The following is a 25,636-nucleotide window of genomic DNA, read 5'->3' on the forward strand; positions in this document are numbered from 1 at the left end:
GAGGATATGGTAAAGGCAGATGAAATTACAATGTTTAAAAGGCATTTGGATAAATACTTGGAAAGGAAATGTAGGGGGATACAGCCTAATACAGACAAATGGGATTAGAGTACATTGGAGTCAGTCGGCATGGATTATGTCGGCAGGTCTGGCCAGAATTGAATTGCAATTCAATTCTATGAAGAACAAGGGGTTATCTTTAAAGAAAAGGTGGTTCAGGTACAGATAGAGGCATATTCCCACGAGGAGGAAAAGAAAAAGTAAATCCAAAGCTCCATTAATGACAAGAGATACAGAGGAAAATAAAGGGAAAAAACATCTTTGACAAGCATTGGGTTGCATAACAGTGAGAAGCAGATTGATTATAAAAGAAACAAAAGTGAAGTGAAAACTAAAATGAGAGGCAAAGAAAGCATTAGAGATTTTATAGTTGTCAAAGGTATATAATTATAGAAGGGAGTAATTGAAAGAGTAGGGCCTATTACGGACAAGAAAGGGAACACGCTGAAGATACTGCTAAAATACAAAGTTGGTAATCAAACAAGAAAAATTGCTAGAAACATTTAGCCGATTAGTCAGCATCAGTGGAAACAGAGTTAATGTTTCTGGGTCAAAACCTCTATCACATGTTGGGTACTAAATGAGTACTCAATGTTTCTAAGAAAGAGGAGAGACATAGCAAATAGTTGAGACATTAAACACTTTAAAAATTGGCAGCATGGTATCAAAAAGGTTGGTTAAACCACAGCAGGTATATTATCAGGAAAAGAGAAAAAAAAAGAGGCACTGTCAAATATTGAGGAAAGATATCAAGGGGTATTAACCATACTCTTTCATTGCTCTTGGGATATGGAAGTGATAGTAGGGTAAAGTGGTGAATGTAACTCCTTTGTTCATAACAAGCAGCAAGGATCCCTGAAATCACAGACCAATCGGTTAACCTCAGTAGAGGAAAAGTTATTAGAAATATTGGATGCAAGACTGGATTAATAGTTATCTGGGGGAACGTAGATCAATTGAGGCAATTTGTGAAGGGCAAATCATGTTTAACCAATCTGATACATCTCTTTTAATGAGGTAATGGATAGGGTTGATGAGAGTAATGCAGTTGAAGTCATGCATGTGGACTTCCGGAGGGCTTTTGAAAGGGTGCTGCACAACAGGCTTAGAAGTAAATTATACAAGAACATGCAAAATAGGGATATTGATAACATGGACATGAACCTAGCTATGGCAGAAAAACAATAGGCTATGGTAGTGGTCGCCAACCAGTCGATTGCGATTGACCAGTCGATCTTTGAGACTTCCCCAGTAGATCCTGAAAAAAGTGTAAAATAAATACACAAACACATTATGCTTGATAAACCTTTTGATGCAAATATGCAGTAACTTCTACTTTGAAAAAGGGCCACTCGACAACTTCATGCCCAAAAGGAACAACTTTATCTAGGTTGGCAAAACGATATTTGCATACAGAAATTTTCACTAATGCGCACCGGGCAGGAAAGACCGGAAGGAAAACCTTGCAATCTCTCTTTACAAACAGTTTCCGTAGCGGGAGTATTGCTATATTACCATGACCCTAACTGGTATTAACTTATCTTTATAATGCTCACATTACAACACTTCTCCCCCTTTAAATTCCAACATTCCCCAAATGTAAAAGAAATGGGAAACAAAAACAGTGGTGTCATTAGCTTGCGTACCTCTGATACTTATACTAGTGTCTCAGTAAGTTTACCAATACCAGGAAAGTTGAGGAGCTGAAATTTGGGTTGAAGGCCAAGCAAACATGCTGCTCAGAGGACGTGGATCGACAAGTGTTAAAGGACTTGGCACTCTGAATATTTTTCACGACAGTTCGATGAATGCCTGGATGTAATGCAAACAGCTCAGCTTGTTGTATTAGTCAGAATGGCTTTCCAGGATTTTACAACAAAGGAGGACTTCCTCACTCTTTGGCACTTGAAGGAGAGAACCAGAGGTGAGGATATTTACAATGAGTTTTTAAAAATGTCCATGAAAATGACATCCCTATTTATAAACTGGTGGCAATTATTACTGATGGGGCCCCAGCAATGTGCGGTGTGCACGTTGGTTTTATAGCACTGTGCCGTAATGACCCTGATTTTCCCGACTTCCTGGATTATCACTGTGTGATTCATCAGCAGGCCTTGGCTGGGAAGGTCGTAGACTTTTCTCATGTAATGACTCTGGTAGTCAAACTGATAAACTTGATTCAAGCAAAGGCGCTTCAGCACCACTTATTCAAGGTGTTATTGGATGAGCTCGATGCTGCCATGCCATGATATGCTAGTTACAGTGTTTTCTTGGTTGAATTAATTTGAAAGTTTGACAAAAGCATTTTATGTAATTAAAATACAATTAGCCCAAATAAAAGGCCTCAAGTTGGAAGTACAATCTGAGCTGTTTTTTTCTCTAAATGATTTAGTAGGTCGATCTTGCCTTTCACTAAGGCTGAGGTAGGGGATCTCGGGCTTAAAAAGGTTGGTGGCCACTAGGCTACGGTAATTGTTCTTTTTGGACAGGAGTAAGATTAATAGGGGTGTTTTCCAAAGAATGATGCTGGGGCCATTTTTTTTTTTAAAAAGATACTGATGATCTAGACTTGGAAATAAAAGCCACAATTTCTAAATATGTGGGAGGTAAGATGGTGGTATTGTGAACTGTAAAGAAGACAGTAATAAATAGCAGCAGTATGTAAACAGGATGGTATAATGGGCAGATAAAGTTTAATGCAGAGAAAACTGAGTGATAAATTCTGAAAAGACATTGAGAGACAATATGAACAAAAAACAATACAGCGACAATATGAACAAAAAACAATACAGCACAGGACCAAGCCCTTTAGTTCACAAAGTCTGCTTTTAAAAAGAAAATTGTCTTGCAAATCTCCTTTGAACATTCCTCCTCTCTACCCTCTAGAATCTGAAATTTCCATCTTGAGAAAAAAGACTGACTACCTACTCTATCTATACCACTCATAATTTGACAAACTTCTATCAGCCCTCCCCTCAGCCTGCAGAGAAAACAATCCCAATTTACCCAACCTCACCTTATATTCTCTATTCCACACGGCATCGTGGAGAACCTCTTCTGCATCCTCTTCCCATAATGCAGCAACCAGAAATGCACACAATACTCCAAATATGACCCAAAATTTTAAGCAGCTGAAATATGACTTTTATACTCTATGTCCTGACCAATGAAGGCAAGCATGCCATACAACACTGTTCATAGACCTCCAGTTAGAAACACCAAACACTGTCTTCTGTCGCCAAGTCAATATTGAATCCAGACTAAGGCTCTATTAATCCCTTAATTGTCCAGATCAGTAAACCATAAGGGACATGGTCAAAAATGCCTTAAAGTCCATGTACACAACATCCACTTCCCTAACCTCAATAAATTCTGTCACCTCCTCTAAAGATACAATCAAATTCATAAGACATTCCCACATAGAGCCATGCTGATTATCCCTAATAAGCCCATATTTTTCCAAATGTGAATCAATCATTGCCAAAAGCTTCCCTACCACTGACAAAAGATTCATCAGCTGCTCTCCAGTACCTCTGGGACCTCTGAGACCCATGGCTAGAGAGGATGAAAAGATCATTGTCAACAGCCTGACCTGCTTCTCTCAGTAACCTGGGACAGATCTCATGAGGCCCCAGGAACTTAACTCCCTCAATATTCTTGAGACCCAATATCTCTTCCTTCTTGATTAAAAAATGTCAGAATAATAGTATATCCAACATTGATTTTGGTATCCATGTCCTCCTCCTTTGTGAATACCAATGCAAAGTATTCATTTAGTACTTCACCTACTTCCTCTGACTCCAGAGTTAAATTCCATCCTCATGCTTGAGTGAGTCAGAATTAGAGTACTACAGCATGGGAACAGGTCCTTCCTCTTCCTAGCTAAGTTATTGAAAGTAGCAAGGCTGACTGAGAAGCTAATTAATAAAGTATACATAATTCTGTGCTTTATCAAAAGATTATGGTTTTGGTCAGGAAAAAAAGGATGTGCAAATTGCTTTTAGACAGCCAGGTAAAAATGAATCCCTCGACAAATATAAGATTAAGGGCAAAATGACGGTATGAGATGGATTTGACAGGCGAGGTTAGAAATAATCCCGTGGCTTTTCTGTTATATTAACAATAAAAAGGGTGACTTGGCATTGGGATTTGGGGTTTTTAATTTTGTAAAATGTTTTGAAAAACTAATTTAAAAAAATTTTTTAAAAAAGGGTGACTTGGTCCTTAAGAACAATCAAGGTCATCAAATGTGTGGAGCCATAGGTGATGTCCAAGATTTTTAATGTCTATTTCTCCTTGGTGTTTAGCAAAGAGAATTTCATGAATACCAAATAAGTTAGGGTAATAAATAGTGAGGTCTTGAATTAAATGCACATGACAAGGAAGGAGGAATTTGCAGCCTTGGAGCACATTAAGTGGTGGGAGTGTGGAATGAGTTGCCAGATGAAGTGGTAAATGCGGGCTCACTTTTAACATTTAAGAAAAACTTAGACAGGTACATGGATGAGAGGTGTTTGGAGGGATATGGTTCAGGTGCAGGTCAGTGGGACTAGGCAGAAAAATGGTTCTGCACAGCCAAGAAGGGCCAAAAGGCCTGGTTCTGTGCTGTAATGTTCTATGGCTCTAAGGTGGGCAAGTCCCCAGAACCTGACCAAGCGCATCCTCAGACCTTATGGAAGACCAGGAAAGAAATCAGAGGCACTTGTGGATAGCCACTGGCAAAGTTGCAGAAGACTACAGGTGGGATAGGGAGGGTTAACATTGTTCCATTGTCAAGAAGGGCAACAGAGACAGGCCGAAGAATTAGAGGCCAGTGAGCCTGACTACAGTTGTAGGGAAACTGCTGTGGAGGTAGGGCGGGCAGGGTTTCTGAGAGACAAGATCTACCATCTTTTGGATAGTCAAGGATTGATCAGGTATGGTCAGTAAAGTTTTGTGCATGGAAGGTCATGTCTGACAAATCTTTCGAAGTTTCTTTTGAAGAGGTAACTAAGGAGATTTATGAAGGCAGAGCAGTGAATTTAGACTTCTACAAGGCCTTAGACGAGATCCTGCATGGTAGGTTGATGTTAGGACACATGGAACTCAGGGGCAGCTGGTGAGCTTGATGATAGGAAGTAGACAGTAATGAATGAAGTTCAATTCTCCTCATGGAGGACTGATTAGTGAGACTCTCCATGGTTCAATGTTGGGTCCCCTGTTATTCATCTATGCAAATGATATGGATGTGAATATACATGGCATGATTAGTAAGTTTGTTAATGATGCTAAACCAGGTTGTCTTGCTGATAAGGAATTGGGTTACAGTGGATTACAAAGAAATTTTGATCTGCTTGGGAGCCAGGCTGAGAAATGGGGGCAAACGTTTTTCAACTTAGATATGTGTGAAGTGATGCACAGGGTAGGATATATACAGTGAACAGCAGGCTACTAACAAGTTTTGTGGAACAGAGGGACCTGGAATTACAAGTACAAAATTCACAGAAAGTGGCCGCGGAAGTAGACAAGGTGGTAAAGAAGGCATTTAACATGCTGACTTTCATCAGACAGAGCACAGAGTTTAGAAATAGGGACATCATGTTGCAGATATACAAGTCATTGGTGAAGCTACATTTTGATATTGTTTAGTTTCAGAATCTGTTTTAATATCACCAGCATATGCTGTGAAATTTGTTGTCTTTGCGGCAGCAGTACAATGCAATACATAATGAGAGAAAAGCTGAATTACAGCAAATATATATTACATAAAATAGTGCAAAAATAGAAACAAAAAATAGTGAGCTAGTGTTCACGGATGCAATGACTATTCAGAAATTTGATGGCAGAGGGGAAGAAGCTATTCCTGAATCCATGAGTGTGTGCCTTCAGGCTTCTGTACCTCCTTCTTGTAACAAGAACAAGGCAGAACATAGGTGATTTATATTACCTTTTTGAGCTATCGCTCCTTCAAGCTGTCTTGGATATTAGAGCCTAGTTAGTGCCCGTGATGGAGCTGACCAAGTTTACAACACTCTGCAGCTTATTTTGATCCTGTGCAGTAACCCACCACCATACCAGATAATGATGCAGCCAGTAGAATGCTCTCCACAGTAAAACTGTAGAAATTTGTGAGTACCTTTGGTGAAATACCAAATCTCCTCAAACTCCCAATGAAATATAGCCACTGTCATGACTTCCTTATAGCTGCATTGATATGTTGGGTCCAGGTTAGATCTGCAGAGATCTTGACACCCAGGAACTTGAAATTGCTCACTCTTTACACTTTCTGATCCCTCTATGAGGACTAACATGTGCTTCCTCTTCTTATCCTTTCTAAAGTCCACAATCAGTTTTTTGGCTTAATGACATTGAGTGCAAGGGTTGTTGCCACGACACCACTCAAGCAGCTGATAGATCTTGCTCCTGTACATCCTCTCATCACCTTTTGAACTTCTGCCAACAATAGTTGTATCATCAGCAAATTTACAGATGGCTTTTGAGATATGCCTAGGCTCTGGGCTAAACACACATCCCCAAGGTGCGCCAGTGTTGATCGTCAGTGAGGTGGAGATGTTAAGTCCAATCCACACAGATTGTGGTCTTCCAATTAGGAAGTCGAGGATCCGGTTGCAGAGGAAGATACAGAGCTTTTCGATCAGAACTGTTTGATTCAAACAGTTTGGGAAACCTGTTATAGAAAATACATTGTCAAGCTGGAGAGATTGCAGAAGAGATTTATAAGGATGCTGCATGGACAGGAGGGGGCTGAGATATATAGGGAGAGGTTGGTCATGCTCATCTTTATTCCTTGAAGTACAGGAAACTCAGTCCTGGAACATCTGGACTGCAAAGATGCATACATCAAGATGCTCTTCATTGACTACAGCTCAGCATTCAATACTAATCAATGTTCTTCCACACTTTGGCCTCAATAACTCCTTGTACAATTAAATCCTTAATTCGAGACCCCAGTTAGTTCAGTTTGGCAAACACATCTCCACAATCTCCAACAGCACAGGTGCACCACAAGGCTGTGTGCTTAGCCCCCTGCTCTACTTGCTTTATACTTATGACTGTGAGGTTAAACACAGCTGCAACACCATATTAAAGTTTTCCAATAATGCCCTGTCATTGGCCAAATCATGGGTGGTGACGAATCAGCATATGGGAGGGAGATTGAGTAAGAGGTGGTTGTTGTGGCTCCACTAGCAAGATTTTCAATGCCAACAATGAAAAAGAGCTGATTATTGACTTCAGGAGGAGGAAACCAGAGGTCCCTGAGCCAGTCCTCATTGGAGACTCAGAGGTGAAGAGGATCAGCAACTTTAAATTCCTCGATGTTATCATTTCAGAGGATCTGTCCTAGGTCCAGCAAGCAAGTGCCATTACAAGAAAGCATAGCAGCACTTCAAGAGGTTTGCAAAGATTTTGCATGTCACCTAAAATTTTGCCAACCTCTAATGTATCGACTGGTTGCATCACGGCCTGGTATGGAAATACCAGGAAAGTCCTACAAGAAGTAGTGGATATAGCCCAGTCCATCACAGGTAAAGCCCTTCCCACCACTGAGCACATCTACAAGGAGTACTGTTGCAGGGAACCAACATCCATCATCAAAGATCCCACCATCCAGGCCATGCTCTCTTCTCGCTGCTACCATCAGGAAAAAGGTACAGGCGCCTCAAAGACCACATCAACAGGTACAGGAGTAGCTTTTACTTCTCAATCATCAGGCTCTTGAACAAGAAGGGACAACTTCACTCGCCACTGAACTGGACTCACTTTCAAGGACTCTTCAGCTCATGTTCTTGATATTTATTGCTTTAGAGTCATAGAGTCACAGAAGAGTACAGCACAGAAACAGGCCCTTCAGCCCATTTAGTCTGTGCCAAACCATTTAAGCTGCCTATTCCCATTGACCTGTACTTAAGAACATAGCCCTCATTACCCCAAACATCCATGTGCTTATCCAAACTTCTCTTAAGTGTAAAAATCAAACTTGCATGCACCACTTGCACTGGTAGCTCATTCCACACTCACTCCTATCTACCTGTGCCACCACTTTCAATGAATTATGGGTCTGAATTCCTAGATCCCTTTGTTCTACTATACTCCTCATTGTCCTACCATTCACCATACAAAACCTACACTGGTTTGTCCTCACAAAATGGAACACCTCACACTTGTCTACATTAAAGTCCATCTGCACATTTTCTCAGTTGGTCCAGATCCCTCTGCAAGTTCTGATGTGCTCTTCACTGTCTACTGCAGCCCCAATTTTGTTTTAAATAAATAAACATAAAACAAAGTTAAATAGAGTTTTGCATAGTAGGGTAATTAAGGGTTATAGAAAAAGAGAGGATGATGGAGCTGAGTCCACATCTAGATCAACAAGGACAAGCCAGATGGCCTACTCCTGCTCCTATGTTCTTATTAATAACATTAATAATAGTAGGAAGTAAAGAAAAATATTTTAAATTAAAAGCAAAAAAGCATGTGGTTGGTACCTAGAATTAATTGTAGTCCCTCTTGCGGCCTTCAAGAAGGAGTTGAATAAACATGTGTCAAGAAAAAAAGAATCTGCAAGGCCACAGAGACTGGGGAACTAGAACTTGTGATTTGCTCTGGGTGGGTACCAGTACAGACACAATGGGCTTAAAAGGCCTTATTACGTATTGTAACTATTCAGTGATTTCATACTACTCTCAAATATACTGAACCCATTCCTATTAATCAAACAGAAAAAATGCAGATACGAGAAATAAAAACTGAATAAGTTCCATTCTGCAGGTTTTATGGCATGTATGGAAAGATAACAGCATTAACTTTACAGGTGAAAGGTGCTTAGTCAGATAAAAATGATTCTGACAATCCAAGATGTTAATGTCATCTCTCCCTTCACAGATGCTACCTAACCTGTTAAGTGTTCTTGCTATTAGTGAAAAGGTTAAGAACCAGACACACAGATTTCAGAAGTGCAGAGACTGTCTGGAATGGGGAGCTGTGTGGAGGGAGGCAATAGTTATAAAGAGAGACTGGATAAACTGGGTTTATTTTCACTGGAACGTAGGAGCTTGAGGGATGACATTAAAATGTTTAGAAAGTTATCAGATAGAGGTTTTTTTAAACCCAGTGTAGGGAGATTAGATCTAGCAAGCACAGGTTTGATATGAGGGGAGATATGTTATAGAGATCTGAGGGATATGTGTTGACCCTATACAGAGGATGGTGTTTATCTGGAATGAACTGCCAGAAGATGTTGTAGATGCAATTTAAATGTTATAATTTCTTTAAGTATTTGAATAGGAAAGGTGTTGAGCAATATGTGCCTAATGTTGCAAGTAGTATTAGTGTAGCTAGGCATCACAGTCAATGTTGACACAGTGGGCCTAAAGAACCTATTTCGGCCTTGCATTATCTTATCATTTACAGAGAAGAAAAATATTTTACAGGGGTACAAGGAAAAAGCAGGAAAATGGATTATGACTGGGTTGATCTAATAAGAGCAAAGACTAAATGAGTCAAATGAACCCTTTTGTTGTATAAAAGTTCTATGATTTTTGCATCCCCAGAACTTTAGGACCCAGATCTTGGGATAACAAAGAATCTGCAAAAGGGAAAGCAGACAGATTATGTGAATTGACAAAAGATCCCCTGGATGACAGATAAAGAAATAAAGTATGACAAATCCATTTCAGTAGATTAGATAAATACTACTATTTAGATGCCTCGAAGTTATTAAATCTTGTTGCCTTGAATTCTAGATGCCTTATACAAAACAACATTAGTATGGGGGTACAGTAAATAATAATTGAAGCAAATGGAACAGTACATGCACTAACTATACAAGGTGCTGGTGAAATATACCCATAGATCCGTGTATAACTTTGGTCCCCTAATTTAAGTAAGGTTAAGTTTGCCTTGAAGGCAGTGCAGCAGAGATTTACTTCACTGTGTGTGTGAGATGACAAGTCTGTCTTTAAAATGGCCTATGCTCTCTGGAGTTTCAAAAAACAAGGGGCAAACTCATTGCAACAGTCTAGGAAGCTTAGAATTTTCACTTTAAGACTGAAACCTAGGAAGGCTGTAAACCTTTGAAAATTTCTGCTGCAGAGTCCTAGGAATCCTAAGCCAGTGGGCATATTCATTACTGAGTTAAATACGTTTTTGGACTACAGAGGAAATAAGACCAGCAAACGAGTTGAGGCTGAAGATCTTAATTAACAGCAGCACAGCTTTGAGAGATTATGTTCTAACTAATAAGAAAATAAATTTCCAAAAGCACAAGAAATGAAATATTTCACAGGTATGACAGCAAGGTGGCAGAAGATAGATTGCGTCCATCATGTATCAAGGCATGAACCATTAAGTTATACAAATAGTGTAAATAGCACAGACACTCATTAAATCCGCTGACTATATTGGAACCAAGAGGAGTGAGAGAATGCAGAAATAAATCCAAAGAGATTTGCAGCTTTGATATTCAATTAGGCAGAAAAAGCCTTATGGCAAAGAATGCAAATGAAAAAGAAAAGCAGGCTAGACGTATACAGAGGTTATGTTAAGGGTTAATAATAAATTGTTCAAGCCACATATGGAGTCCATGGTCATTGGAACAAATCCACACATTCTTTGATGGGAAAATAAGAAGGATATTATGTAATCCAAGCAGCTATATTTCTGTACAAATATTCCACCCCTTTTTCCATTAAGCATAGGTGCAACTATTTAACAAAGTTCAGAGAGCATGTGAGAAAGAACAACAACACTTATTGGAAAATACACTTAGTCTAATACACAAGAAGAAAGATTAAAGAACATCAAGCTACATTTCCAAAGCAGGGTTGGCAGATTTCAGTCATGTAGTTTGGTGGCAAAGCAACAATATGTAAGTGTCAGCTTTAAGGAGGTTTAAACTAGTGATCGTTAGCTGAAGAACTCAGGTAGAGAATCCTAGGGCATTGGAAGTTGTGGCAATCATTGGTGGAGAGAAATGTGGAATGCACAAAAGAAAGGAGATGGAAATCAGAGAAATCTCAGGTATTTGGTGGAATGGAGATCATGAAGATACAAAGATAGGTGGAGGGGCCGGTAGTGCTGAGGAAACAGAGAGTCTGCAGAGAGACTTGGATAGATTGGGAGAATGGGCAAAGAAGTGGCAAATGAAATACAATGTTGGAAAGTGTATGGTCATGCACTTCGGTAGAAGAAATAAACGGGCAGACTATTATATAAATGGGGAGAGAATTCAAAGTTCTGAGATGCAACTGGACTTGGGAGTCCTTGTGCAGGATACCCTTAAGGTTAACCTCCAGGTTGAGTTGGTGGTGAAGAAGGCAAATGCAATGTTGGCATTCATTTCTAGAGGAATAGAGTATAGGAGCAGGGATGTGATGTTGAGGCTCTATAAGACATTGGTAAGACCTCACTTGGAGTACTGTGTGCCATTTTGGGCTCCTTATTTAAGAAAGGCTGTGCTGACATTGGAGAGGGCTCAGAGAAGATTCACTTGTATGATTCTGGGAATGAGAGGGTTAACATATGAGGAACGTTTGACCGCTCTTGGATTGTACTCTTTGGAGTTTAGAAGAATGAGGGGGAACCTCACAGAAACATTTCGAATGTTGAAAGGCATGGACAGAGTGGATGTGGCAAAGTTGTTTCCCATGGTGGGGGAGTCTAGTACAAGAGGGCATGACTTAAGGATTAAAGGGCGCCCATTCAGAACAGAGATGCAAAGAAATTTTTTTAGCCAGAGGGTGATGAAACTGTGGAATCTGTTGCCACGGGTGGCAGTGGAGGCCAAGTCATTGGGTGCATTTAAGGCAGAGGTTGATAGGTATCTGAGTAGTCAGGGCATCAAAGGTTATGGTGAGAAGGCGGGGAGTGGGACTAAATGGGAGAATGAATCAGCTCACGATAAAATGGCGGAGCAGACTCGATGGGCCGAATGGCCAACTGCTGCTCCTTTGTCTTATGGTCTTATATAGTGGGGTTGAATGGGTCAACCCAATGAAAGAGTCTGAATTCAGCACAATGGAAAACAAAGTAAGTGAGTACAGTACTTGCTATAAAGAAGGCAAGTGAAAACATGGGCAGAGACTTGAGGAATCGAACTTGAGAGAATGGAAAGATGAGTGATTTGCACGGAAGGCACAAAAACACAGCTGAGGATTCAATTTTAAATTTAGACCAAAAAAAAGAAAATCTGAAAGAACACAAATGAAATGCTTAAGGAACTCAGCAGGTCACACAGCATCTATGGAGAGAAATAAAAAGTCGATGGTTCGAGACAAGACTATTCACCATGATTGGAAAGGAAGACAGAGACGCCAGAATAAGGAGGTGAGGAAGGAGTACAAGTGGGCAGCTGATAGGTGGGTGGATGGAGGGGGTGGCGCCCAACCACCTTTCCCCTCACCTGGTTTCACCTATCACCTGCCTGCTTGTACTCTTTTCCCTTACCTTCTATTCTGGCATTCTTCCCCTTCCTTTCCAATCCTGGTGAAGAGTCTTGGCCCATAACACCGACTGAGCATTCCTCTCTATAGATGCTGCCTGACCTGCTGAGTTCCTGCAGCATTTCTGTGTGTTGCTCGAGTACCAGCATTTGCAGAATATCTACTACTACAGAAAACTAGATGAGGGCTTGTTCGCAAATCACTGTCAAATCCGTCCATGAATGGAAATGGACACAATAATGGCAAAACACACACAAAATGCTGGTGGAACACAGCAGGCCAGGCAGCATCTATAAGGAGAGGCACTGTCGACGTTTTGGGCTGAAACGTCTGTGTGTTTCACCAGCATTTCTGTGCGTGTTGCTGACCTGGAGTTATACTCAGACTTCAGTTCCTTTGTGGCGGCAGGACCTGTTCCTGGGGGCTAACGACTGGCCGCTTTTCGAAATCCCAAGGATGTGACCTAGAAGGCAAGCGTACCTTCGGGGTACCGAGGCTTTGCAGCCCTATGGATGAGCTGATTCTATGCCAGTACTGCCAACTGAAGTGTTGCAGGAGAATACAGAAGATTGGATCAGCTGTTGGAGGCTCTGTACTCAGCAAATTCCCTCTCTCCCACCTATTGTTGCCGATTCTCGAGTTAGAGAACTCGGGGGGAGGGGGGGGCGAGCCTGTGGTACATCGAATTGTTGAGTGAACAATTAGTTTTTGTCATACTGCTGATTGTGGTCTTTCTAGGGGGCTTTGCTTTTGCTTGCTTGGAGTGTGGAGGGTGCTGATGCTTTTTTGTGGAATTGGGGGAAGGTCATTGCTTTGCTGCTTTGGGGGGCTTTGGGGTTCTAACATTTTTACTGTCACTCATTCTTTGAGGCACCCTTCTGTTTTTGTGGATATCTGTGAAGAACAAGAATTTCAGGATGTATATTGCATACATTTGATCTTAAATGGAACTATTGAACTATTAACTAAATAACAAATTATATATTTAAATGAAATACAGAATAAATCAGACACTATCAATTGGACTACAGTAGTATAAAACTGTGTATTAGTTCCTAATAGTTACTGACGGAGGAATTCAGTGTATGCTGCCACGTTCTTTGATAGACTATAAATGAAGAAAATCAGCACAGATAATGGACTGCCTTCATACAATGCTATCGATGATTGCATCTTCCAAATATTCATTTTCATTGTTACTTTCAAGATGATTGTTGATACCTTCAGATTCTTATTAGTTCTTAACTTGAAGTAGTAATATAGTTTCATTTTCGGCCACATCTGACATCTACAAGCCTGAATGCTTGAAACCCCAGCGAGCAAAACAGTTCTGAATCGTCTTACTGCTTATTTCTCACCAGCTATCAGTGACAACAATCATTGTTTTTTGAACAACGCACAACTATTTAAAAACTGTTCTCTCTAAGCAAGGTACAGTGTCAGTTGGCCACAGAAGGCGACACTGTTTGGCAATGGTCTTAGGCATAGTATTCAAAACAAACAAAGAGAATCCTGACCATTTTTTCCAATTAGTTTTTGTTCTTCAACAGCTGTTCCAATGGCCCAATCAACTGGAGTCCACTGAATTTGGAATCTATAATAGAATAAGCATGAATGCATGGAACTTCGTAACCCTAAAAGTGAAAGGCAACTTTGTGCTCCTTGTTGGATCCATCAGAGCTACCTACATACTGAGATTTCTGTAATGTGAGATTCAGGATTGAATATTTAGAAATATATGTGCATTTTCCTGTAATAGGGATTCACACTATGAGCAACTCCGTCCATGTTGAATCAATTCCTTCCCAGCAGCAGTGACATCTCACACCTAATGCCACACAAACTGCACAGCACAGCTAGGATTTCACACAAAAATATATTTAAAGTTTATTTCTGTGTTTCGTTTCAATCCTGGTTGTTTTTGCTCCAGAAAATATATAATGGTCAATCTAACAAATTGTTCACGAGGCAAATGTATTTCATACAATGTCTCACTTTTAAAAAATAATTAGGAAATATAAAACTTCTCTACCAAAAAAAATTGGTTTGCAAAGTATATAACCATGGAAAGAACACTAGTACAAACAACAGAAGCAGAAGACTATTCAGCCTCTTGTATCTGTTCTGCCATTTAATAAGACCATGGCTAATTGTTTACCTCAGCAACATTCTTAAAACAACGTGAATGAGAACTCAACAATTTTGCATGAATGATATTTACTACCACAATGGAACTTATCAGAGTAAAATAATAAAACACACTTTCCAAGCAAGTCTTTGGGGATAATTTTAAATGTTAAACTGACAACAGATAAGCTCTAGAGATATGTTAAACAGATGATATGCTGCAATTGATATCAAAAAGAAGTTGTTCAAATTAGAATCTCGGGCTATCCCTGCTATTAAAAACATAAATAAAAGATAGTGATAATACTACTGCAGAACAAGGAAAACCAAAGCCGTGGGCACATCCTCTGAGCTATTAAGTGCATGCTATGGATAGAGCAGGCAATTCTGACTGAAAGGACACCCACGCTTTCAGAGAATCTATACTTCATTAGTGAGACGCTCTTTCAAAAAAAAAAAGAAAGGATCAGCAAACACTTAGAAAATGCAATACAGAAATTTTGGCAGGTTTCAAAGATTAACACAGCAAAATGTCGAAAGCAGCAAACCAGTCAGAAAGCCCAGGTTATCACTACAATGCAGGATTGACGTCAGCATCAAATCAATTATTGGCAATGTACCCCAGGACCCATTTCTTCAGTACCTTGTGAGAATACAGCACTGGAGGAATTGCACTTAATTCTGATGATCAACAGCACTCTTTATTTTCATTTTTTGCCTTGTATGCCATTCTTGTCCAAAGACCATTAGTATATTCTTTTAACTAGGCACAATATCTAATTTTAAAAGATCTTAAGCCATTTATCCCATTATTTCCTTTATTCATCAGATACCCTCTAGTACCTTACTGAAATTATCATTACTCAGATACCAAGGAAAATTACAGTATCAACTTTATTATGGAGATTTGATAACTACTAGTCAAGCTCAAATGTACACATCTTCAACCCTCAGAAAATGTTTTTAGTAGACTGTGCCACAGAGCAAAACACAATCCAATTATTTCCCACAAGTCAAAACAGAAAATTCTGGAAATACTCAGCAAGTAGGGGAACATCCATGGAAAGAGAACATTCCAAGTTGAAGACCCTTCAGTAGAACAGAAATGTTAACTGTTTCTCTTTGACCTTCCAAGTTCTTCCAAAGTTTTCTGTTTTTATTTCAGCTTTCCAGCACCTACAGATTTTTTTGATTTATAGCTATTCACTATGAAAACAGGCCCTTCAGCCCAAATGGTCCATGCCAACTACATTGCCCAGTGAGCTAGTCACATCTGCCCACATCTGGCCCATGGCCCTTTGAACCTCTCCTATCCATGTACTTACCTAGACAAATTTCAAATGCAGCTCTTGCACCTGCCTCAACCACCACTTTTGGCGACTCATTCCAAATACATACCCCCCCAACCCCCTCGGTATGAAGAAGCTTCCTTTTTAAATCTTTCCTATCTGATTTTAAACCTATTCTCTCTTGTTTTTAGCATGCTCTCCCTGGGTAAAAGACTAGTGCTTTCATTCTATGCCCCTCATGATCTTGTATACCTTGATCAGGTTAATCATGTGTTCCAACTATTTCCCAAGCTAATTCTGAAGCCAATTCATATACCAACGTCAACTAAGTAGTATACCCATGAATGTCTTTATATCAAACAAGCCAGCACAAATTTGGAATAAGCACAGTGGTATAGCTACTGCCTGACCTTTGGTGCTATTTGTACAGATGAATTTTCTCCCTATTATTTGTGTGTTTCTTTCAGGTGCTTCATTTTTTTCCTATAACCCAAGTACTTGATAGATTAATTGGCTCCTGTAAACTACCCCAAGTGTGTAGGTGAGGGATAGAATCTGGGGGGGGGGGGGGGGGGAAGAGTTGATGAGAATGTTGGAGGAACAAAATAGGTTTAGTGTAAACAAACAGTTGATACTCAGCATTGATTCAATGGACCAAAGGGCATGTTTCCATGTTGTATGATTAACCAAGGGCTTCCCTGATCTACACAGTTTATTAACTGTCTGAATAAATTTGATAAACTATGAAGGGAATGGTGCAAAATGCATAATTTACCAGCTTGCTTTTATTGAATATTTGCCTGCAGAGAGGCAAGGGATGATATAGATGCAAGAAAATCTATTTCTAATATTTATGACTAACATTAGCATCAAGCTTTCAAACAAATTTTGTATTTCCCCAGTTTGTGAGCATGTGCCAAAATTTTAATTTTGCAGTGCAGACACAAACTCCACGGGTCTGCCATGATTTCGATGAACTGACAAAGGAGGCAAGAGAAGCAGTAGGTAGTGATATGTATTAGATGCTTTGCTCTCAGAAACTGGATTTAAATTCAATCCCTCCATGCGAAAAAGAAATTGCCTATTTTTTTTCTGGCTTTAAGATACTAACACAAATTAAACTTAGCTTCAATTTATTCCAATAAGTCCATGGACTGTGGCCATTGCAAGTTCAAAGCAACCCCACAGTACATGAGAATGCAGATGCTGAGCATGGATGAAGAAAGCATGAGAGATGGAAATTTGTTTAATGGCTAAATTGTTCCAGATTCCAGAATACAGAGTACTGAATGTCTTGAATTTCTTTGAGCTGAACAGTGAGGTCACATGATTTGTAAGGAGCAAGTTATGCCCAACAAACCTGACCATATTCTTTTGGAGATAGTTAGTATACAAAGAAATATCTTTGGATGGAGCTTGCATAGATTTCTCCTTAGAAATTGATAGGTTAAATAATACTGGCCCAGGAAATGGCTAAATGACAGGAGACAGGAATGAAGGGCAGGTTGTCAAACTGACATATTACTAGTGGAGCCTCACACCTTATGACTGAAAAATATTGAGTAGAAAACCAGATATCTAAATTTAGCAATAACTGAAAAATAGATGGCACAATGAACAATGCTGATGAATAAATTAAATAGCAAAGAGAATAAATAAATAAAGCTGTGGCAAATTACTTTCAAAAGAAGAAAATGAAGTCATCCACTTTAAACCCAAAGGATTTAAAAAAGTACTAGATAAACACTGAGTAACTGGAAGCCACAGAGGTCCTGAATTACAGCTTGGAAGGAGGCCATCAAGTTCAGACTGGCTCTACGCCAGTCTCTTTCCCCCCCACCCACTCCCCAAAGTCCTGAAAAGCCTTTCTTTTCAGTTTCTTATCCAGCTCTTTTACATGTTGAGTCTTCCTCCACTGCATTCAGATCTAGGCACTAGATGTATGTAGAGAAACGATTTTTTGCCTGCGTCACTTTAGCTGTTTTGCCAATAGATATACTCTGTACCCTAGTTCTTGATTGATCTACCAATAAGAACAACTTCGCTTTTCACCATTCACGATCATAAATACCTTTATCAGATCCCCTCAAAACCTCTGCTCTCCCAAGGATTTTCCAAGATGGATTTAGGAACAGCTTTCCCACTCTGCCATCAGATTTCTGAACTGTCCATGAACACCATTTGTTTCACACTTCATTTTTTGTATAATTTATAGTGATTTTTGTTTTTGCACTGTACTGCGGCAGCAAAACAACAGATATCATGTCATACAGCTTGGTGATAATAAACCAGATTCTAAGGGCAATTCAAGCTGCTCCAGTCTCTACCATGCCGAATCCTTCATCTCCAACAGCATTTTTCAGAAGGCAATAATCAGAAAATGCTGAACATGTCTGCCAAGGAAATAAAATCTGAAATAATTACTCTATTGTTCTGTCCATAGATCCTGCTTAATCCAACATTTTTTATTTCAGGTTTCAGGCATCTATAGATGTTGGTCCAGGAAGGCAAATGATGGGTGGCGAGGGGATGGAGGCAGTAAAAATATTACAAGCAGCAAAACTTGAAGACCAACTGAACTTGAGATTATTATCCACAAAACAACATCAGATAATACAAAGTTATCTCCATAGTGCTTCTGCTTGCTTTCCCTCTCTTTGCACTTTTACTTTCCCAATCCAGACGTTACTTAATTTAATGGGCAGATTGTTGAGCAGGTTAGAAAAAAAAACTCTTATTAGATCTCTGTTGAATTCACTAAATTGACTGAGGACAATTTTCTCCGTCTTTAGTTAATTATTTGTTATCTCTATCTGCTCATCTTGACGATCAAGTACAATTTCTTTTGACATCAGAAGCCTTACCCTAACACACCACTTCCCACACAATAAAACCTCTCAAAGCTAAAAAGCAAGGAACCCACAGTTTCTCACTGCAAGGTAGTAGGTGGGGTGGCAAAGGTGGAAAAAAACAAATAGAAACACTGCACACTACCAGAAAAGATTGCCAACATAATTGTTTAAAACTAGGAATGTTGTTTTAAATTATGCTTTAAATACTAAATAATACAACACATAAGCTGACTACGTCAGTGTACTAATTACATAGGTGGAAGCCCTTGATCTTTCTTAAAAGATATATCAATTGCAGAAAGATAAAAAAGCAGCCATGCAAAACCAGGGTGAACTGTTGGCCTCCACTGGTAATGATAAGCACACAGTTTAGAACAACATTAGCAAATCACAGTCTTTATAAGTAGTTCCATTCAAATTGTCAAGTGTCATATTATAATTATTGTTATGACTACATTTGATAGTTTGTAATTTCCTCTTTTCCTCCCACTTCAGAGAAAATGTAATGCAAATGTTAATGTCAAGACAGCAGTATGCAAGCAGATACAGTGGACAACAGCGATCCCAAATCAGGAAAGACAATTTCTATTAAAGCAGTCTTTAACGAGAGTTCCAAGGCTCCTCACGTGGAGATATTAGGATGAGTCACCTAAAGTTATTGTTTTATCTATTTACCTACTTATTGAAGGAATATATAGTCAACACCAGGACTTGTCAACCACTTCAAACTGCTTAAGGTACAGTACTTCTGAGCCACTACAGCCATAGAGCTACTGAGCAGTATTTGGACTCGATGTTGATAAGAAAATGCAAATAAAATTTCAAGTCAGACTGATGCGTGAACGCAGGAGAATGCAGGTGCTGGAATGGAGCAAAAAAGGAAAAGCTGGGGAAACTCAGAGTCAGGCAGCATCTGTGGAGTAAAACAGAGTTAATACTTCAGGTCGAGGTTCTTCATCTGGGTTGAAGTGGTAGGACAATAGCTAGAACAAAGAGGAAAAGGGAAGCGGGGCAAAGCTAAAAAATAGATGAATCCTGACTTATTACTCTTTCTCTCAAATCCGTCTACATCCTTACCTCTAATGTTTTCACTTCTTGACCAGTTTAGCCAGATCTCTGGCTATAAACTCAACTTACATAAGAGAGAACTTTTCCCAATAAAGAAGCACAAGAACTAATATTTCGTGATCTCCATTTTAAAGATAGATAGATAGATAGATAGATAGATAGTTTATTCATCCCCATGGGGAAATTCAACTTTTTTTCCAATGTCCCATACATTTGTTGTAGCAAAACTAATTACATACAATACTTAACTCAGTAAAAAATATGATATGCATCTAAATCACTATCTCAAAAAGCATTAATAATAGCTTTTAAAAAGTTCTTAAGTCCTGGCGGTAGAATTGTAAAGCCTAATGGCATTGGGGAGTATTGACCTCTTCATCCTGTCTGAGGAGCATTGTATCGATAGTAACCTGTCGCTGAAACTGCTTCTCTGTCTCTGGATGGTGCTATGTAGAGGATGTTCAGAGTTATCCATAATTGACCGTAGCCTACTCAGCGCCCTTCGCTCAGCTACCAATGTTAAACTCTCCAGTACTTTGCCCACGACAGAGCCCGCCTTCCTTACCAGCTTATTAAGACGTGAGGCGTCCCTCTTCTTAAAGTACCGGTAGTCCATAATCAATTTACTTATCTTGGAATTACAGTCACAAGGAAGTTTAAAGATCTCTTTCGTGAAAACTTTGTCAATCTTTCATATGCTATAAAACAGAATCTGGTACAATGGTCACCTCTATCTATGTCCTTGGTAGGTCGTATTAATGTTGTTAAAATGTATGTTCTCCCCAAATTTTTATACTTATTTCAATCTATCCCAATTTTTATTCCTAAATCTTTTTTTGATTCCTTAGACTCTATTATTTTGTCATATCTGTGGCAGAATAAGCGCTCTAGAATTAATAAAATCCACCTCCAAAAATCTAAAAAAGAGGGTGGCATGGCTTTACCTAACTTTCGCTTATATTACTGGGCAGCTAATATACGTTGTGCTGCTTTCTGGTCTTTCTTCCACGGTCAACCCGAGTGCCCTAACTGGGTGGCAATGGAGTTGAGCTCCACTAAAGAATTATCTATATCTGCACTTCTTGACTCTGCATTCCCTAGCAGTCTGCCCAGATCAATAGCTAATCCTCTGGTTAGACACACTTTGCGTATATGGGCTCAGTTCAGGAAATGCTATGGTTTCCAGGGGTTTTCCGTTTCTAGCCCTGTCGCACATAATCACCTTTTTTTACCTACTACGCACGATTCAGCATTCCATGTTTGGTACAGGAAGGGCATTAGACATTTTGAAGATCTCTTCATTGATAACCGCTTCGCTTCTTTTCAGCAGCTCTCCGTTAAGTTCAACCTGCCTAACGCTCACTTTTTCAGATATCTCCAAATCCGACACTTTACTGCTCCTTTAATTCCTAACTTTCCTGAAATGCCTGCGAAAAATGCTATGGACCTATTTCTTTCCATTAATCCACTAGGTAAAGGTTTAATTTCAATTATCCAAGATAAACTAGCAGCCTTACGACGGGCCCCTGCGGATAAAATTAAAATGGCCTGGGAGCAGGATTTAAATATCTCCTTATCCGAGGAGAGCTGGGACTCAGTTCTCAAATCGGTTAACTCAACCTCCCTTTGTGCTCGCCATTGTCTCTTACAGTTTAAGATTGTTCATAGAGCCCATATGTCTAAATCTAAACTATCTCGATTCTACCCTAACATTAGTCCGCTCTGTGATAAATGCAAGAGGGGCGTGGCCTCTCTCATCCACATGTACTGGTTCTGTCCTAGCTTGGAGAAATTCTGGAAAGATGTCTTCACTACATTATCGGGTATTCTGAATCAGCACCTAGAACCTAACCCCTTAATTGCTCTGTTCGGTTTTTGGGGCGAGACAGATTTATGTCTGGGTCCGACCAAATGCCGAATACTATCCTTTGCCTCTCTCCTGGCGAGACGCTTGATCCTCCTTAGATGGAGAGATGTTGCCCCACCCACTCATGCACAATGGCTTACCGACATTATGGCCTGCTTGGACCTCGAAAAAATTCATTATTCAGTTCTTAATTCGGATCTAAAGTTCCATAAGGTCTGGGGACCTTTTATCGAGTACTTTCATAACCTTCCTCTTGACTAGGGTTTTTTTTTCTTTTTTTTCTTCTTTTCGGTCCCTTGCTTTCAGCTCCCTTTTTTTTCTGGTAGTAGGCATTATTATCCTCTGTTGCTAAGTGTATTCACAATCTGGGAGTTTGACTGTCCAGACTTATACTCTTTATACTGTGTGGTGGTTGGTCTGGAGTTGTTGTTGTTTTTTTCTTGTGTTGTGGGGGTTGGGGAGGACACTAAGCTCACTTGTCTGTAATTTAGGTGCTTTTTTGTTAAATTCTCTTCCTTTGTAGCATATTGTTATTGTATGCTTAATCTTGCACTGTATTAATGCTCCTCATTGGGATTTGGGGTTTTTAATTTTGTAAAATGTTTTGAAAAACTAATTTAAAAAAATTTAAAAAAAGATGAATCCAGGGGAGAGAGGAGAGGTTGATTGTCAGATGGGTCAAGTGGAAAGGGAAGAATTGAGATAGTGACAAAGGCTGGGAAATGGTAGGCAGAAACAAGTAAATACTATGGTTGACAGAATCTGATGAGAAGAAGAGTGGAAACAGACAAGGGAGTTCCTTGACTAATGGAATAGGTGACAGAGAGGAAAGAAACCAGGAGAGAGGAAGCTAGGGGCTAGAAATTTGGAAGGTTGTGTGTGAAAGGACCTGGACTGATCAAGAGAGAGAAAGACACAGATGGAGAACAGATTACCTGAAATTAGAGGATTTGACACATGCCATTGGGTTGTAGACTGCCCGCAATGATGTGCAAATTGGGGGTAACTTACTTGAACGATAAAAGGTTCAATTTCACAGGCTGCATTATCCTGGATGGTGCCAAGCTCATCAAGTTTCTTTCATCCAAGCAAGAACCAAGTGTATAGTCGTACTTACATTATACACTATATATGGCAGAAAGACTTCCAGAAGTCAGAATTCATAAAACTGTTGAAGCACAGAAAGTCTGACAGATTAATTCCTCTGTTTTCTCCATGGCTCTTCAAACTGTTCTTTCAACTGCCAATCTAATTCACTTTTGACACCATTAACAATTGCTTCCAGGTTGTGAACTTGGCCCAAATGTTTTAAGTATGTTAAGACTGAAAGAGAAAAAGATGTCCATTAAAAAAATGTCAACAGAAACCCCACATCCTTTACACTACAATAATTTTCTCCTTTTTAGGGCACTATTGCTTCTCTTTCATACTTCTTGTGTTCAGGATATTTTACCTATACTTTGTGCAGTTCATCAGTTTTATTTTCTGCATCTGGCATTGGTTTTGTGTCTCAAATATTAAATTAAGCTGATAACCAGTTTACAGATGATTTCAAAATGAAAAAGTTCATTTTCAGATAACAAACATTAGCTGTGCCGTGTTTATCCCTTGACTAATCCAGCCAGTCTCCTGAACCTGGTCAATTGCACATTGCTGCTCCTTTGGATCACTCAGTTGTTCCACTCACCATGTTCTTTCATTAGTGAACCAGGCTTTGATGGATATCTAGTCTACCAGTAAAAGCTTTGCCCTTGGTCTCCGCCTGGCTATACTTTCCACAATTCACCCAGATCTAGATCATAGTTTATTGTCACATACACCAGGATACAATGAAATTCCTTACTCACATGAAGCTTACAGAGTAATAAATATGACAATAAATTATCAATAAATCACAAACATCATGGGCCAAAGCACTTGTTTCTGTGCTGTATTGTTCTAAATACAGCAATGAGCACTAAACAACAGAATGGTTTGAAGACTGTAGTGCAATCTGAAGGAAAGCAAAAAGGGATGGTAACTTGACAATAATGGAATGACTGCGAGAGGCAGAATTAAGAGACTGAGAGCATATCATCATCACCAGGAAAAGGGGAGAGCGTGGAGAAGAGGTGATTAGCTCAGAAGTCTGACAGCAGTGGGGAAGCAGGTGTTCTCAAGTCTGGTTGTCCCACACAATCCAGGCAGTGGTATGTTAACCAGGATCTGGATCTTCCCTTATATACTGAGATGAAGCAGCTGATGGACCTCTTCTTCAAAATCCACCTCTATTCTCACCTCATATTTCAAAACACTTTCATTGGCACAAGTGTTACTTTTATTTATTGATAGCTGGTCTTATTATTGCACATAAAGGACAATTTTCTGAGGACGTGCAAATGGATCTGAAAATTATATAATTATTGGCAACAGTTCCTAAATCTGACCCAGTGATGGATGTAAGGCCAATGATGAAGCAGATGCAGACAGCTGAAGATGCACTGCTCCAAGGAACTCCTAAAGTTACATCCAAGGTTGGGATGACTGACCAACAAACAGAACCATTTTTGTGCAAATTACTTAACACAATGAAGTATTCTCCCATCTCCCAACAGCCTGTATCACCAGTACTACTTAGTACTACACTTGGTTAGATGCTGGGGTCATCACTCACTTCATCCTAGAATTTAACATTTTGGCTCTTGCACCCATTTGGACCAGGGACGTAATGAAATTTAAAGCCAAATGGTCTCTAACAAAACCCACATTAAACTTCAGTAAAATTAGATATTGTGAGTAAATATCACATGATAGCATGGTCATCAACAGCTTGATTGTTCTCCCCTTTGAGCACAGGAACACAGCTAGCAAATTTGCTATAGTGCTGAGTGGATGTCAGTGTTGTAACTACACTGGAGCAGGACTAGAGACAGGCAAGTTCTGAAGTGCACTAAAAATCAGAATACTACTTGGTCTAACTGTCTTTGTCATTACCAAAGCTCGTAGCCATTTCTGTTCAAATAGAAACTACAATCTACCCTTCAAGCATGCTCTGCTCAATACGATTATGGCTGATCTTCTATCTCAGTATTTCTTCTATGCCTCCCTCTATTGATGGACACAGTAGGGTAGCAGTTAGCATAACACTATTACAGAGCCAGCAATCCAGGATCAGTTCCACTGCTGTCTGTTAGGAGTTTGTACGTTCTATCCATGACCTCATGGGTTTCTTCCAAGTACTCTAGTTTCCTCCCATATTCCAAAGACTTACAGGTCATTAGGTTAATTAGTCACATGGGTGTAATTGGGTAGCATGAGCTCGTTGGGCTGGGGGGCCTATTACTGTGCTGTACCTCTAAATACCTATTTCCTTCTTTAATAAATTCTGCAACCCTGCTTTTAAAACACTTTGGTGGCAAATTCCATAGGTTTGCTGCCCTACAGAACTCAGATTCTCCTCTGTATCTCTATCTGAAGACTCTTGTCTTGACTCCTCAACCTAGAAAGCCAGCCAGCAGAATATGCCTCCCATGTCTTGTCAGAATTTTGTACATTTCAATTAAATCTCTTCTCATTCTTCTAAACTCTAGAATTGTTGGGGGGTGGGGACTGAACTAAAGAGACAGAGGAAGGGGTGGTTGGGTCACAAATAGAGAAACCTTGTAGGCAGTGTGAGAGGGAGGATAAGCAGATGATAGAGACGGGATGCATGCAGACTGATGGTTTGAGATGTATCTATTTTAATGCAAGGAGTATCGTGAACAAAGTGGATGAGCTTAGAGCGTGGATCAATACTTGGAGCTATGACGTTGTGGCCATTACAGAGACTTAGATGGCTCAGGGGCAGGAATGGCTACTCAAGAGTGGCAGGCTTTAGATGTTTCAAAAAGGACAGGGAGGGAGGCAAAAGAGGTGGGGACGTGGCACTGTTGATCAGAGATAGTGTCACGGCTG

The 25,636-nt window shown here is 39.7% G+C and overlaps 1 protein-coding gene across 9 annotated transcripts in view; it reads right to left on the reverse strand.

The window, feature by feature from the left end:
• The window catches only part of disp1 (dispatched homolog 1 (Drosophila)), a 513,892-nt gene that overhangs the window by 429,312 nt on the left and 58,944 nt on the right, over positions 1 to 25,636 (reverse strand). For 2 of the 9 annotated variants that reach the window (XM_073056148.1, XM_073056140.1), the window contains exon 1: positions 22,821 to 23,026. The exons of the other annotated variants lie outside the window; for them this stretch is intronic. The gene's annotated coding sequence lies outside the window, so the exon portion shown is untranslated. Of the gene's footprint in view, positions 1 to 22,820; positions 23,027 to 25,636 lie in introns of those variants that run through there. 9 annotated transcript variants of the gene reach the window in all.

The sequence above is a fragment of the Hemitrygon akajei genome, chromosome 9, assembly GCF_048418815.1.
Source record: "Hemitrygon akajei chromosome 9, sHemAka1.3, whole genome shotgun sequence".
Classification (NCBI taxonomy): domain Eukaryota; kingdom Metazoa; phylum Chordata; class Chondrichthyes; order Myliobatiformes; family Dasyatidae; genus Hemitrygon; species Hemitrygon akajei.